Source organism: Syngnathoides biaculeatus, chromosome 17 (assembly GCF_019802595.1).
Source record: "Syngnathoides biaculeatus isolate LvHL_M chromosome 17, ASM1980259v1, whole genome shotgun sequence".
Taxonomy (NCBI): Eukaryota; Metazoa; Chordata; class Actinopteri; order Syngnathiformes; family Syngnathidae; genus Syngnathoides; species Syngnathoides biaculeatus.
The window spans coordinates 13,385,879-13,399,175 of record NC_084656.1 but is presented as its reverse complement, the minus strand read 5'-3'; the positions used below and the strand labels follow the sequence as shown (position 1 = coordinate 13,399,175).

The window sequence follows — 13,297 nt, the reverse complement described above, 5'->3', positions numbered from 1 at the left end:
TTTCTCTCCCATGAATCATGCCACTTTCTTTTCTTGCTTGCGTCAAAATGAACTGAATGTCCGTTAATAATCTCCTAAGTATTGATGTAAACAGCAATGTTCCTGTATCCTAGAAGAAACATGAATCTTTATCTGTTTGTTCATTGACTTTGGACTTTTTCAAGGCTGCTTCTGACAGCAGGTTCAGTTGGAGACGAACCCCTTCAGTAAAGTGAAAGTTGGGAAACAAAAAAACACAGTCTGATGACACTGAAATATAATGAAGACTTGAATTTGGCAAAAGCACGTCCGGATCAATCCTCTGTACTACATTTACTGCTAAGGGTTACAGGGATTCAAGTTCACAAATAGTGAGAGGTGGAGTGTATCCAGGAGAGATATTCAGTCAGTCACAGGACAGATACAGAAAGACAGTCAAGTACCAACACTCACGAGCATACCACCTTGAACCCAAAAATGCAGTATGAATGGAACCTGGTGCGCGACCGAGTTTCATGTGCAATCTGCGGATGGCCAATATGGAAAGTAGGAATTAGACCTGAGCTTGCTGGAAGATTAGTCCATATGGGACTTGTCACTGTCTTCTTGGAATTTAAATGAAGAACAAAGGATTACGGCAGGGAGACTATTCAAAGATTACAAATAATATCAGGGCACAGCTCCTCCATACAGTGTCCCGTTTATCTTCTGAGTTCAATTCAGTGGCAATTTAGCCAACGTCCTCTGGCAATAACCACACATTATTCAAGTAACTGACACAGCTATCACCACCCCGTGGTAACCCAAGCCAGCCAAAGTGTAAAAGTCCAAACTGAAATATAATAGTTTGTGGAAAGATAATACAATGCACTACACTATCAGTGTAGTGACCATGGCGGAACCTCTGGAGGGCAAATCTCAAGGTTGAAATTCTGAGTATCTCGGGAAAAAAAAAATATCAGCATCATCTTTTATTTGCCAAGTATGTCAGAAACTCACAAGGAATTCGTCTCTGGGGAGTGAAGCCACATTGGTACAACAGTCAATTGACAAGAGAATACTTTTGAGACAGTGTGAAGAACATTCACTGAACAATAAAAGGTTGCAAGTAATCTGGAAAGACGTCAACGAATTGCAATGAATAAATTGCTATCCTGTACAGAAATTTATTCACTGGGCAAGGCATATCAATTCAGCAATGAGGTGCATTTGCGATCCACATTAACTCTACATAATAATGTCGTTCATCATTTCAGATTTTTTTTTTGTCTCAATATGAAGTGATTAACTTGTACCTTGTGATGAAAAGTCCAGACAAAATGATACTTATTATGCTTGTACAGGAGACCTGATGAATAGAGCAACATAATTTTACTTCCATTATTCCTGGTGGGGAAAATTGTTTCAAGGTATAAACAAAGCAGAGGTTGACCATTAATTAAACACAAATCAACCGTGTTTTTACCTTACAAACTTCTCTGTACAGCAGTGGTATTAATTACTCTCTTGTTTTTAAGGTATTTCAAATTAAAAGGAGGTATTTCTCATCCCTGCGTCTAGGGCTTACCACTCCGGCAAGAAAAATCTCGATTTGATATTTCAAGGTCACATCTATTGATCGGCCCAACACACCTTCCGTGCTACCAATCATCCATCTATCCGTTCCTCACTAGTGTTTCTTTCGAGCTGGAATCCATCAAAGTTAACTTTGGGAAAGAGGTGGGGTACACTCTGAACTGGTCACGTGCCAATCATACGGCACACAAGACAAAGAAGCATTCACAGCTATGGACAATCTAAAGTCTTCAGTTCACCTAAAAGACAGAGCTGAGGTTTGAGAGTTTGGTTGTCATGTCATCTTTGGCCTTCCCATACAGAGTTTGCATAATCCTTCCATTTTTCTGTGAGTATTCACTGAGCACGGTGGCTTCCTTCCACAATTCAAAAACATAGCTTATCACCCCATCTTAAGGAAATGCATTTAATGGTTGATTTGCCTGTTTTACTGACACTACTCCTCTCTCCTCCCCACCCCTTCTCTTTCCCAGAGCATGAGCGAAGAGGCAATGAGCCAATTTAGAATGCTGCAGTGAGGAATCAACATAACCCAACTGGGACCTCAGAACCACTTCCCCTGAGGCGTTTCTGTGGAGGATTCTCCATTGGGACATTGCTGACCCGTGGCCCAATGGTTAAGATCATCTCCTGCTACTGTGGGGACTTGGTTTAAGGCCCCGTCGGTACAATTCACCCACACCTTCTGGATAAATGGCTGCGGTGTTCAGAGCAAGACACCTTTACCCCAAATTTCTCCTCGGGTGCTGCTGTTGACCCCTGCTCCAGTGTGTTCCACTAAAAAGTGTTCATGAGTAAATTGCAGGTTTTATGTGCACACGTGCATGTTCATGACAATAAAGATGATTCTACTTCATCTTAACTGACCGGGACAGCTCCTGAGAACCACTTCCCTGAAAGTGTCTACCTGTGGCACTTAATTTCATCTATTGGACCGTCATGCTTTTTTAACTAATATTCTAATCCATCATTTCATAAGATACATGTTGCTCATTCGGCATCCATTGCAGACTGATCATCGTAGAAGTGAACCACTCCATATGTTATCTCTTCTCAAGGTTTCCAGATCCAAGGTTGGAGGTGCTTCCATTGTCAATTCTTCTATATGCGTTACATACAAAGGATTGAAATTGCTGTACTCAAGCGCCTGCAGTGCTACAAAAGACTACAAATAATGTCAAGATAAAAAGCACTATATATATATATATATATATATATATATATATATACACACTATAAAAAGTATTAAATGAATGTGCAAATACCTTTTATAACTTTTTCCTACTTTCCGTTCCGTTTTTCCACGCCCTGGTGGGATTTGCAGACCAGGAATTGTTCTTGATTTTTGTGGGGGTTTCAAGCTCTTTGAGACACGTTTGCTACCAGACTGGGATAGATATTAAGAAAAAAATAACTTTGGTTGATTGGTTGATAATGTTAGTTTGCCTTTTGTGCCTTGGAACTGGCTGGCGACCAATCTAAGGGAAGCTCACCTCTCACACAGTCGGCTGGGATAGGCTCCATCTCACCTGTGATCCTATTGTTTGGATAAGCAGATAGTAGAAAGATGGGTGGATGGACAGATGAATATTTCAAACTGTCACTGATCCAGTGTCGTGCTCGATGTTTATTATTCATGACAGTCACTTCGATTCTGACAATTTATCCCAGTTTTTAGTACTACGGTGATGCAGCGCAAATATTTCCAGATAAACTTCATCCAAAAATACCTTTTCATGCCAAGAAACACAATATGGCTTTGAAAAGAGTAATAAATTGGTATAAATAACATTCAGTCAAGAGTAAAAATATATATACAGTATGTTTGGCTGTATTCTTAAGGGGAAGTATTTACTGACTCAAAGTGTTTGTATTAGTGGGAGATCTTTTAAAGGTCTGCTGTCATGAAATGCATGATTCTTACTATGTTATTAATGAAAAAACAGCAGGCAGTATGGACCCATCCCATTTTTTACCACAAAACATGATTTTTGACATATATGGCTTTTTGTAACTGTTACCATGAAAATCCTCTCATGGGATTTGGTTTCGAGAAGAAGTAGGAAGTGACGTACACTCAGGCGGGCTCATATGTTTCTATTAGTTTTACCTGCGGGAAGGGAGCTCGTTGTTCCTTCGTGTGAGCTAAAATGCCAGCTCGTTGCATTGCTGGATATTGCTCGAACACTCAGGAGAATGGCTTCGCTCTTCATACTTTTCCAAAAGACCCAATTCGTCACAAAAAATGGATTGCACTTGTGCAAAAGACGAGAGCTTTGTGGGTTCAAAATGACAGGTAGGTGTGTATAGAGCTACTAGAAAAAAAAAAAAAAAAAAAAAAAACAATAGTTGGGGGTGGGGGGTAATCCGTAAGTCCAGGGTGCTAAATGTGTTGATGTTCCACCCCAGCTGAAGCTGGGATCGCCGGACGCAGCGCCGCCAGGGTGGCTCGTCACGGCGCCAGGCCGCGGTGGCGGATCGGATGGGGAGGCAGTTTGGCCACGCCATCGTCGTCGCTCGCAAGTGGCATATTCATCGCTGGATCAGGCAGGGAGGTGGTTTGACTGCATGCAGTTTTGCCATGATCCGCATATAATCTCAATATAGCTCAAAACGATAAGGTAATATTGCCCCGGTCACTTCCTTTGGTTGTGAAATGTTGTCTTCTTTGAAAAGAGCTTCCGTGTCAGAAGGGGCGTCAGAAAATTCCGAATTTCTCTGTTGTTCGTCTCCCGTAGCGTGTTTTCAATGCCGAATTTCCCAGTGTGACGTCACGGACAGAAGATGGAGCCAATATGGTGACCACTTGAATGTCGAATGATACTTCCACAACTTTGCGCATGGATGACGCGCTCTCCGCTCATATTTATTTTTTCGTATTGACATTGAACTGAATAATGTTATATGTATTTTTCTTGACAATATCTATTTTAGAATAGGCATGATACTTGACCTTTAAATGCTTCACTCTGAGACACTGCACATAAATAGATGTGAATATAACTTAAGGTGTAGTGGTACACACGCCTGATTTTGATACGAGCAGTGTGGGATCAATTCCTGCTCAGCGATGGTGTCGATCTATGCCATGCGACGGACTGGCGACCAATTCCAGGTGTAAGTCTTCCTTTTCGCCCAATGCTAGCTGCAATAGGCTCTGCTATAACCCTTGTGAGGATAAGCAGCTAGGACAATTCACATGGGAATATAACTTATTGTGTTCAAAGATGTTTATAAGAACTTTAATATATGAACAAAAGAGATTTCAGTCCCTCTATTGCCACTTAAAAGAAACGTAAGCATCCACAAAGTAAAATATGTATGTCTAGTAAGTTCAATAAAAAATGCTGCCTCACACTGCTATTTCAAACACTACAGATTGATGAAAAGCATATTCCACATAAAAAGAAAGACATGTTGCATATAAGGTCTCGTATTATTAGATGATACTTCATTTTATAATATAAGGCACCGACTCTATCCTAACTTTGTGAGCTCTTTTGGAGTTTCTTTCATATTGCAATTTAGACGCTTCTGGAAGGTTAAACGCAGTATACGCCATACAGTTAAATGGCTCCCCCACAGCCAAAGCAAAAAGGAACAAACATAGGGACTCACATAAAAGATGTTTGTTGAAAAGAGATGCAAAACGCTGCAAAATGTGCATCTCCAATGAGTGCATTAAAAACAATTAGTATCCTTGAGAATGATTTTCCAGCACCCGCGCTGCTGTGTTTAAATGTCTGCACTGCGCAAGTCATTATCCTGTGTGACGTTTAAGGACATGTTAAAAACAACAAATATAATTTAATTATACTATTTGTAGTCTGTACATTTAACATACAACTACGTATCCCCAAATTTGTATTTCGTATAAAATAGTGTATTTTGTCTGTCGTTCGTCTTTATATAAAAAGCAAAGCTTTGATACCGTAGGCCAACATTATGGGCAAACTATCATATGCTTAAATGAATACTGTCCAATAATAAAGCACTGTTTCAAACTTGAATACCACAACACTGAATCCAAGGTTTGTTCAGAAGAGAAGAAAAACATTTCAAAAGCAGATATTCGGAGGGAGGTGAGTGGGTATTTAAATGTGATACCACAAGACTGAATTCAACGTTTTTTTCAGAGGAGAAGGAACCCTTTCCAAAATCAGATATTTAGAGGGAGGTGAGTAGGTATTTAAACGCGTCGTACCTGTGAGCTTGATTACCGGCGGCCTCCGTGACGTTGATGTCGCTCGTTAATTCTTTTTTTTTGTTTTGTTTTGTTTTGTTTTGTTTTAAGTCTCTCGTTCAGTGCAGTCCAACTGGAAGTGAGCAGAACGGGAGCGTTGGGCTTCGCTTCTTTGTTGCTCTGAGCAACGATTTGAAACGTGATATCTGTGGCGAACAAGAGCGGCTAAACAGGTGTCTGTTCCACATGCAGGTGACCGTGAAGTATCCACACTCGACTGCTGTTGCGTCCTTCCTTCTTGGCTTCCTCCTCCCTCCATGCACGTCGCCCTTTTACTTGTATTCAAAAGCCCTCGGCCACCAAATTTACATTCAAAGCACGTCACATACATGTAACTTTTGTGCAGACTGGTAATGACATGATTGTCGTTCTCTCCCCCCCCCCCTCCCCCCGTCTAAATCCCCTGGATGCTGTCCAGTCCAGTAGCGACCACAAGAGGGTGTACTTGCCCTTGCACTTTTGGGTCGCGAGCTCTAGATAAACAAACAATAAATACATATTACATATAAATAGCTCCAATAAATGGAAAAAGTGAGTGGTGGCCTATGCAACATATCAATGAAATGTAAGATTAATTACATTATTATATCGCAAAATGCCTTTAAAACAGGATACTGTGAAAGTTATGCAGCTGAGATTCTCTAACAAAACAGCAGTAGAGTAGCAGAAAAATGAGTCAACTTTACATGTTTTCAGCATTTAGTGTGTCTTGGGATTTCTAGAGGTCATACAATAGAACAGCACAATACTGTTGCTGTGATGCAGGGAAGAAGCGGATTCTCTTTTTGTTCACTGTCGGCAGGCTTTTCTAAGCTTCTGGAACAAATCAGACAGAACCATAAAGATGATCTTAAATCTGGAAGAGCCCACCGTGGGATAAACATGGAGTGCCAGGGTAATGCATTTGTCCCATTTCGTATACATGTTTGGAGAAAGAAGACAGCAGGTGGTTCTTTTTGGATATATGTTTGGGAATGTGCACGGTGGAGATCAGCTGGTAAAGTGTTGGCCTCACGGTCCTGAGGACCAGGGTTCGATCCCAGACCCGATTGTGTGGCGTTTGCATGTTCTCCCCGTGCCTGTGTGGGTTTTCTCTGGGCACTCCGGTTTCCTCCCACATCCCAAAAACATGCAACATTAATTGGACACTCTAAATTACCCCCAGGTGTAAGTGTGAGTGCGACTGTTTGTCTCTTTGTGCCTTGGGATTGGCTGGCAACGAGTTCAGGATGTACCTCGCCTCCTCCCCATTGACAGCTGGGATAGGCTCCAGCACTCCCCGTGACCCTCGTGAGGATAATCAGCAAACAAAATGGATGGATGTTCATATATTTTTTTCCCAATATCCAGAAAAGTCAGTGTTACATGTAATGAGTCAATGTTCGATGGTTTCTGTTTAAAAAAAAGTAAAAAATGAATCTCTCAGTGCCCCGATTTCCGTCCACAACCCCAAAAAAATGTGTGGCGGGTTGATAGAAGACTCTAAATTGCCCGTAGGTAGGAATGTGAACAGTTGTTTATGGGCCCTGAGATTGGCTGGCGACCGGTTCCGGATAGCTGGGATAGGCTCCAGCATGCCTGTAACCCTAGTCAGGATAAGCGGCTAAGAAAATGGATGGATGGCTGTTCAGTGTTTGATATTTCATTTTAAGTGTAATTAACTAACACCCTCCTTCACAGTTGATCTAATTATCCTGTCTCTCTTTACACATTCAAACTGTGAACATTATTTCTTTAAACTAAAAACCTTCACGGGCTATTTAAATGGCGAGCCTCTACGTCAGAATAGTTTTTCTACAAACACAAGCTGCAGTCTGAAAAACATGAGCCTCCTACTGATAATTACAAATTTGATACGTTCAGACTGTTGTCTCGCACACGGGGATGTGAATTCCGGAAGTAGAAGGCACAGCGGGGGGGTTCCACAGCGGTTGGCACCCCGGGGTACAAAGCATCAGACTCATATTTTAACACACTAAACTGTGGGAGTTGGGAGAGAAATATGGATGAAAACTGGCAGCAGGACAATAAAACGCAGAGGCAAGACATGAATTCAATCTATTTTTAAGGAAGGATTAACTGGAGTGGGAGTGTTTTAATTACCACTTTGTTGAATTCTTGGAACACGAGCTGGTAATTACGAAAATATCGATTATACAAAAACAGACATTTAGACACCTGTCGAAACTTTAATAACACACAGCTGGACAGAGCGAAAACTGCAGTCTAGAGAAATTGATATATTCTGCACAGAATTCCAACTACAATCTTTGAACTATGACCTCAGCAACGGACAAAAGCGACACCTCATTGGAGCATGTAAGTGTAGTTCACAGGGGGTCGGGACAGAGCCTGACTACCCAGAGTTCATATTCTGTGAACAACAGCTGCTCCCCTATTGGCGATTATAATTTTCCTATATTGATATTTTAAACCAATTATTTAAGAGGAAAAAATACTGCATAAATTCTAAACACTTTAATAAGTGAAGCTTTTGTCCTCACACTCCAGTTCCATCTGAAAAAAAAAGCAGCCACGTAGCATGATGTCGCCACCACCACCATCTTTCACCGTCGCTATGGCGATGATTCTTTTGATGATGAGCTGAGATGTTGTCCTTGCACCAAACATACCATCATGAACAGTTTAAAGTAGCAGTCAGTGCTTGAGCAAACCCTTTTAGGCCTCGTCTAGAAAGCAAAAACAAAATGCCGGGAAGAGCTTACAAGTGCATCTGAAACATATTTGGGGTTGAGTCTATTTTATCTAAGTTTGAATACGACCGACTGATAATTTTTTTTTTTTTTAATTGAACATCAGTTTATGGAAAAGTTTTAAAAACATTTATTTATTTATTTATTTGATGATGGCATTTGAACTGTTTTATGTAAATTTCAAAACCTATAGTAGATTGTTCCCGCCGAGCTGTTATTAATTACATATATGTCAGTATATATGTATTTTTTAGTAATGTATAGCGACAGTCAGAGCAACTAAATTATCGTCCATTAGACGGAAAGTAGGTAGAATAAACCCAACAGAGTGACGTGTGGCTTCCTGTGAGTACGGATGAGGTCATCATTATTACAATTTTCATACTTTTGTGACATTTAGATTTGGTGGGGTGCTAATTTGAAAATAAATCCCTGTGCTCAATAAACAGTGGGAAACTTTACGCCCCCAAAAAAGTTTTGTCTGACTTTTTATAATGCCACAGAAAAACTCAACAAGGTAAGGTTTTCCACTAATAATGGAGAGGCTCCAAAAGAAATTATGATTTTGCGAATGTTAGCGTGTCCAATCTAATAGTAATAAAAGTATGTATCCTTGGGGGCATAGTGCAACAACTGGTGAGCACATCTGCCTCACAGTTCTGCGGTGTGGGGTTGAAATCCTGGCCCTGCCTGTGTCTAGTTTGCATGTTTCATTTTAATACACTAAGAAAGTGTTGCCAGTTACATAATTGTGTTATTTTTGTTGTTAGGCAAGGGGAAGAAATGATTGGAGGTTCTTTTCAACCTGCTGCAGTGAAACATTTTTGCCTGCTGTTGAAATGGTACCTGACAGAAAAAGATGAGTAAGAAGCCAAAAAAAAAAAAGAAAATTGCCAGAGCAATTGCCTTGCAGGGGACCTTTGGAGCACTTTTCTTCAACTGTAAAGAAACTATTTCCATGTGGATCATGCAAATGTGTATTTTCTGAAGAGGTTCACCATCACACAATCATCACAATCTACTTTTTGTGCAAAATAAAAAAAAAAGATTATACACTGACTCCGCTGTTTGCCCATTAATAACAGTGATCAAGGCCTGGTGCATTAATCCATAACACCCCCCCCCCCCATTCATTTATTAATCTTTCTTTGGGGCTCGTCTCAGATGAGTGAACCCTGAATTTGACAGCAGTCAATCACAAGGCACAGATAAAAAACAACCCTTTCACATTTACAACTGTGGGCAATTTGGACTTTTCAATTAAACTTACGAGTGTTTTTATGACCGGCCAAAATTGTTTCAGTGCTGATCCATAATGTTTTGTGCTTTGTAGAAGACACAGAATTCATTGCAATAGCATATTGATCGTAGTTACTCGCAAAGTAAATAATCAGGTGTTAAAGTCAAACAAGATAAGCATTTCATTGCACTGTAATCATTTTTGCCAGTGGGGATTGCAATTTCAGATTTACGGCGAAATGACTGAAGTAGTACACCAACGTTGATACAATGCAGCATATAATTCCCATACAGTGCGCAAATATGCCCCAAGGAGCTGTCGGGTGTACATGTACTACAACTTAAATTGATGCTTTGTAGGAGTCATGATGATCTAAAGCTGCGATGACATCATTATTACGTTATTGTTCAGACAACAATCACTCATTTTTCTGAAGGGGAGAGGGGATACAGTACAAAAGCAGACGATGCAAATCGCAGATACGTGTGGATGTGAAAAGCGTAATTCGTAGGTATACAGTTTTGGTGAATCGAAAAGAAACATATATTTGTGTGTTTGAAAAACATCTAAATAGTGGATTTGTGTGAAAAGAATTTTTGACACATCTCTCCACATAATACTTTACATATACTCTACATTACCTAATTAGTCCCATGCTGTCCTTCTAACAAGTCATTTCTGTTGACCCATAGCAATACTTGTATGACATTTTGCAGAATTTAGCATTTTGGTAGCAGAACAACTGTGAATTTTTGAGAATGCTTAACTCAGCTTTATAACGACAGACCAATCATCAAGATGGAGGGAGGTGACAAGCAGGGGGGCTTGTTGCCGTTTGTTTGCGCCTTTTAGACTATTTGGGGGATTTTGGGCTCGCTGCCAAGTGGTTTTAGATGAAACTGTCTACCACATTTTTCCAGACAGAAGTTCAGAGGATGTCAGACTACTAATGGAACAAATAAAAATAGTCAACTGAACTGGTGCAAGATACATTTACACTTCATAACTGGTGAGCATATTAACTTGAGGCCACATGTTACACCATGTTAAAAACTGAAGTATAAAGAAATATAATCCATAAAAATACTCTCCACTCCACACTTTCTACTGTTCTACCATATTTACAATATTGGGCTTACAATTTTGGGAAACAACTACTCAGCCATTCATAAACACAACACACCTTTAAAATGTTACAACATACATATAAAATATGAAATGAAGCTCGCGAACCTGAATGTCTTTTGGTGCAATATCTTTGCAATGCTCAATTCTTCAAATCATTCAATTACAATGTGAGGCTAGTACCTGCCGTTCAATGTACCCGTCATCCACATGCAGCCAGACGGGAGTTTTTTTACTTTGTTGTAGACGTTGCTTCTGCTCACTTGAACTGTGGCAAAGAAAAGATATTGACATAAGCAAGGACATAACATGTTCACTTGTTTTGCTTTAGTAAAAGATTAAACGTCTGTAGTGCTTTCTTTCTTTTGCAAATTTCTGATCATTTGATACACCACAGTGTTGTCAAGAAGCCTGCAAGTATAAAAACATATATTTTCTCAGTTCTAAAAGGCTGTGGATGAGGGGTCATTTATGTACAGGTATGTACAGTACATGCATGTCTTGCTGTACTAGAATATTTCTATCTCTTGACTCATTCTACAGAAACATTTTTCTTATCTTTAGTTGTATCACGTCAGCATAATAAGTGATAAGGGCCCACAAAATACACAGCAAGATACGAAATTGTGCATGCAGCTATACAGTAACTGCTTCTGTCTGACATTCTAACCTTTTTCCTGATTCACACGGCACAAAGTTAATGCACCATAGAACGTGAATCATAGCGTGTGGAGTTTTTGACCTTTTCAGAAACAGCAATAGACTTTAGAAAAGCAGTCAATGGTGGTGTCGACGGGTTCGCTTGCCTAACGTCCGTGCAGGTAACACAGTGAAGCTGTGGAAGTCATTGCTAATAGTAACCCATCTTGACTGTTTTCATTGATAAGGTAAAATACTTGGGTTGAAAACAATATCATATTCCCACGGTATTTAGAGGGGCAAATGATAATCCTTCCCTTGTAGGAGTCCCTGGCCTGAAAAATGTTTTCAGAAACCCACTTTAGAAAACTAGGAAAATTACTGACCTGTTCTGTCAATCGGCTGAGAGGGCAAGAAACAACCGCTTTTTCTTTTGTACTCCCTCAATTCAGCCTCAATCATGATGTCTTTTTTCCTACATGCATGACGATTTAAGCCATTATGCAGAATACACTGAATTTTCATTTGTAATACTTGCTGTTTCCATCTATCGGTGTTCCGCTTGGAAGTTACCTTAGTAAATATGTCATTTTTTACAATGAGTTATACTACTGGTGTCATCGTTAAATATTTGTTGCTCCCGTGAAAGTTCATAACTTTTTTTTATTTGCCAACCTGCAAATAAATCAGCTTCCTCCTTCGTTACTTCAGTTGAGGGAGATGAGCCGTAAATTCTGTCAATACAGTGACTGTGCGACTTTAACGGCGGCAAATTGTGATAGAGGCCCCGTAGCTCAGTGGTTAGAGCACTGGTTTGGTAAACCAGGGCATCCGGTGTAAATATTGTGCCAAACATATATATGTGTTCATCTGAGATGACACGCTGTGGCGACCCTGAAAGGGACAAGCTGAAAGAAACTTACTTTTAGAGGCCCCGTATCTCAGTGGTTAGAGCTCTGGTTTAGTAAACCAGGGGTTGTGGGTTCATATCCCACTGGGGCCTTCACTCCCTGAGAAGGGTTGTGTCAGGAAGGGCATCTGGTGTAAAAAAAAAAAAAAAAAAAAAAATTGTGCCAAACATATATATGCGTTCATCTGAGATGATACGCTGTGGTGACCCTGAAAGGAAAACAAACAAACAATAGTGATCCTCACACTGATCTAAAAAAAAAAAAAAAAGACTGGATGGCTCATTGGCCACCAAAACTGAAGACGTCATCCGCCATCTTGAGACTACAAAAACAACCATACCGAACCGTGCGTTAATCGCCAGTTTCCTGCCTGTGAGAAAACATTCCAGGTAAGTTAGAAAGATTTACTTTGACACTGTTAAAATTTGTTTGTAAAGGGTTTTTATTTTCTGATGATCTTAATTCACTTGCGCAAAGTTTTGTTTACCGTTGTTGTTGTTCACTGCTCACTCTCTGCTTCACCTTCATAGGCCGACGGTTTTTTGCAAAAAAGCGATGTAAATATTTTCCTAAACAGTGGATAAGCAATCAGTGGATAAGCAAGAAAACACATTTTCTGTGACATTTTTGATGAATTTGATTTTCAAATGCGAGGAAACAAGTTGAAATTTTCTGTCTGAAATAGGACGTCGCAAGACAACAAATGAACAATGCGTTTAGCATGTATTTTCCCATTGCGAGTCTTATTTCCAAAAATATAGCTAAGTGATTTACTTAAAATGTAATGTTTTTATGACAAAAAAAATGTTTTTTTTTTGTTTTTTTTTTTTTTTGCTTTGTTATAACGATAGGGCTTCACAGCATATTTTGG

General features: G+C 39.9%; 1 protein-coding gene and 1 non-coding gene across 2 annotated transcripts in view; one reads left to right on the top strand and one right to left on the bottom strand.

Moving 5' to 3' along the window:
• igsf9a (immunoglobulin superfamily, member 9a) overlaps positions 1 to 6,141 on the bottom strand; it is a 51,225-nt gene extending 45,084 nt beyond the window's left edge. Inside the window, exon 1 of the mRNA XM_061801807.1 lies at positions 5,759 to 6,141. The gene's annotated coding sequence lies outside the window, so the exon portion shown is untranslated. The remainder of the gene's footprint in view (positions 1 to 5,758) is intronic.
• Positions 6,142 to 12,445: 6,304 nt separating this feature from the next.
• Positions 12,446 to 12,518, top strand: trnat-agu (transfer RNA threonine (anticodon AGU)). The gene has a single exon. It is a non-coding gene; the product is annotated as a tRNA-Thr (tRNA).
• The last annotated feature ends 779 nt before the right edge of the window (positions 12,519 to 13,297 follow it).